We start from the raw sequence: 3,992 nt of genomic DNA, 5'->3' as shown, positions 1-3,992 counted from the left end.
ACATTTTATGATTTTTTTAAAAAAGTTTAACATATTTCTCATTTTGCTCAATCAAAGCTTAATTTAAAGTATGCTTAACATTTTCTAATCATGTGATCATGTTTCGAAAATTTTGTTTAGCCTTTTTGATTTCGGTTTTGAAATTTTTTGAGTTTTTGAACAAACAAATTTAATTTTTACATATTTACACAATCTAAACAAGAATTTTTTTTAAATTACATCAAGTCCTTGTCCCCCCTTTTTAAATGAAGGCTTGTCTCAAGCCTTAAAAAAAAATCTTTGGGACTTACTTGATGTGATTTAAAAATTGCTTTGCTTTCTAAAATAAAAATAAAAATACTAACAAATGACAATCTTAAAGGAAGTAAATATTTACCAAATACTGGGTTGCTTTCCAGTCAGCGCTCTTTTAACGTCATTAGCTTGACATCAAACTGTGGACGAGATTATTCTGATTGCTCATTGATGATGGAGCCTGACTCATCACCCAAATAAGGTTTTAATCTCTCTCCATTGACCACCCAAGTTGCTTTTGTCTTGGGATCCTTCATCTCAATTGCTCAATATTCTTTTACTTCGTTGATGACAAATGGTCTTGTCCATCTGGTTCTGAATTTTCAAGGAAGTATTTTGAGCCTTGAGTTGAATAGAAATACTTTTTGTCCTTGAAAAAAAATTTCTTTCTGATTCTGGAATCATGGTACTTCTTTGTCTTTTCCTTATATAGTCATGAGGATTCGTATGCTTGGAACCGCATTTCTTCAAATTGATGTAATTGATCCTGTCTTTTAATATCTGCATCCTTCAAATCAAAGTTTAGAAATTTGAGAGCCGAATAGGCTTTATGCTCCAATTCAACTAGTAGATGACAAACTTTGCCATAAACAAGTTGATATGGATTTTTGCCTATTGGTGATTTAAATGCAGGTCTATAGGCCCAGAGAGTATCATCCAGTTTTTGTGACCAGTCTTTTCTTGAAGTAGAGACAGTATTTTCCAAAATTCTTTTTAACTCTCTGTTTGATACCTCTTCTTGACCATTGGTTTGTGGGTGATAAGGTGATGCTACCTTGTGTTTAACATTATTAAATTCTAAGGTTCGTTTTAATTGGGAATTTATGAAATGAGATCCGCCATCACTTATCAATACTCTAGGTGTGCCGAAACGAGTAAAAATATTCTTTTTCAAAAAATTTACCACAGTTTTCGCATCGGCTTTGGGTGTTGCCAATGCTTCCGCCCATATGGAAACATAGTCAGCAACCACCAAGATATATTCATTTGAAAATGATGATGGGAAAGGTCCCATAAAGTCAATGCCCCAACAATCAAAAATTTCTATTTCTATGATATTTTGTAAAGGCATTTCACTTTGTTTCCCCAGTCCCCCAGACTTTTGGCATGCATCATACTTTTGGACATACATTTGGGTATCTTTATAAATGGTTGGCCAAAAGAATCCAGATTGGAGTACGTTGGCCGCAGTTCTGTTCCCATTGTAATGTCCCTCATAGGCTGAATTATGGCAGTGCCATAATATTTTATGGGCCTCATTCTCATCAACACATCGTCTAATAATATTATCGGTTCCTTCTTTAAACAGGTATGTTTCATCCCAGACGTATTGATTTACTCTTTTGAGAAAAAATTTCTTTTGCTAATAATTAAAATGTTCAGGAATTATACCTAAGGCTTTATAATTGGCCATATCAGCACACCATGGTCTTGTTTGAAGTTGAAATAGCTTTTCATCAGGAAATGTTTCTGCTATTTCTTGTTCTCTTAACGCGACTTATTTATTTACTAATCTTGACAAATGATTTTCCACTTGGTTTTCTTTGCCACTTTTGTCGCGTATTTCTAAGTCAAATTCCTGCAAAAGCAAAACCCATCTAATCAATCATGGCTTGGAGTCGGGTTTTTTTAGAAGATATTTGATTGCGGCATGGTTAGTATACATAATTGTTATTGCCCCAATGAAATAGCTTTTAAATTTTTCCAATGCAAACACTATTGCTAGCAGTTGTTTTCGGTTGGGGGATAATTGATTTGTGCTTCATTTAGAACTTTGCTAGCATAATGTATTGCATGAAAAACCCTTTCCTTTCTCTGTCCCAGAACTACACCAACTGCATAATCACTTGCATCACACATTAATTCAAAAGGGGATTTCTAGTTTGGTATAGTAATGACAGGAGCAATTACCAAGCATAATTTTAAATGATTGAACGCTTCTAAACAAGAATCATCAAAGTTAAAAACAAAATCTTTTAAGAGTAAATTGCACAAGGGCTTAGCTATTTTGGAGAAGTCTTCGATGAATCTACGATAGAATCCAACATGTCCGAGAAAGCTTCTGATTCCTTTAACATTTGTTGGAGGAGGTAACTTTTCGATCACTTCTATCTTAGCTTTATCAACTTCTGTCCGAGAAAGCTTCTGATTCCTTTAACATTTGTTGGAGGAGGCAGCTTTTTGATCACTTTTATCTTAGCTTAATCAACTTCTAATCCTTTGGCTGGAATTTTGTGCCCAAGTACAATTCCTTCAGTGACCATGAAGTGACATTTCTCCCAATTAGAACCAAATTAGTCTGTTCGCATCTTTCCAAAACTGTTTCCAAGTTTGTTAAGCAAGTTTGAAAAAAGTCTCCGAACAAAGAAAAAAACATCCATGAAGACCTCGATGCATTTCTCCACCAAATCAGCAAAGATAGCCAGCATGCATCTTTGAAAAGTTGCAGGAGCATTACATAGTATGAATGGCATTTTTCTGTATGCATAAACACCAAATGGAAATGTAAATGTCGTCTTTTCTTGGTCCAATGGATCCACACCAATTTGATTGTATCCAGAGTACCCATCTAGGAAATAGTAGAAGGCTCTTCCGGCTAATCTTTCCAACATTTGATCCATGAAGGGCAAGGGAAAATGGTCTTTTCTTGTGGCGGCATTAAGCTTGCGGTAATCAATACAAACTCTCCAACCAGTAACAGCTCTGGTTGGAATTAGTTCATTGTTCTCATTTCGGATTACCATTATTCCTCCTCTTTTCGGCACCACTTGAACTGGACTTACCCATTTACTATCCGAAATGGGGATGGAAAATACTGGTCTATGATTTCTGGTAAATTGTTTGAGCTTAATGATGATCTGTTTATGAATGTCGGTGGTTTGTCATCTTTGGGTTATGGAATAGGAGATTGTTCCTAGGTTAAGGATAACTTTGATCCTACTGAGGTTTATAAGTCATTCCTTCGAGGTCCTCACTTGTATATTCAGAGTCAACTGACCAAAGCTGGGTCGTTATCTGTTGAGAACAGGCTGTTGCATTATGTCATTGTCTACATTCTGGTACAGAGGAACACAAATCACGCACAGCCTACTGTGAATGATTTGCGTTTCATGTATGCTGTGAAGAATAATGTAATGATCAACTGGCCTGAGGAAATTTTGAAAATTATGAACAGTGTGTCTCTGTCTCAGTCGAAGCTACTTCCCTACAGTATTTTCATTTCACGCATTGTGGATTATCTGCACATTGATGTTTCTGACACCATCATTATTGAGTATACTGATAAGGATCATCTGGTTGGTGAAAGCCTCATTCATAAAATGGGTATATACAAGTATGGTACTACTTGGCAATACCAGGAGGACTACACTACTTTTTTGATCTGGGTTTGTCCGATGATGATAATCAGGGTGGCATGGGTGATCAGAATGCCACAACTCAGGGGGAGCCTTCTAGGACAGCACCATAGGACTCTGCTTCTGGTTTAGCTCAGATGGAAGCCATGGAGCAACGGCTCAACAACTGTATGGATCTTCACTTCCAAGGGTTGAAAGACTCATACTTTGCAGGAATGGAACAGTATGAAGAGCATCAAACTGCCTATTTAGACAACCAATTTCAGGCGATGATGAATATGATTCAATCTACTGCTGAAGCTCAGAATGCTATGTTTTGTTCAGAATTTCAGAAGTTATCTA

The sequence above is a fragment of the Lupinus angustifolius genome, chromosome LG16 (genome assembly GCF_001865875.1).
Source record: "Lupinus angustifolius cultivar Tanjil chromosome LG16, LupAngTanjil_v1.0, whole genome shotgun sequence".
Taxonomy (NCBI): domain Eukaryota; kingdom Viridiplantae; phylum Streptophyta; class Magnoliopsida; order Fabales; family Fabaceae; genus Lupinus; species Lupinus angustifolius.
This window is presented reverse-complemented; position numbering follows the sequence as displayed.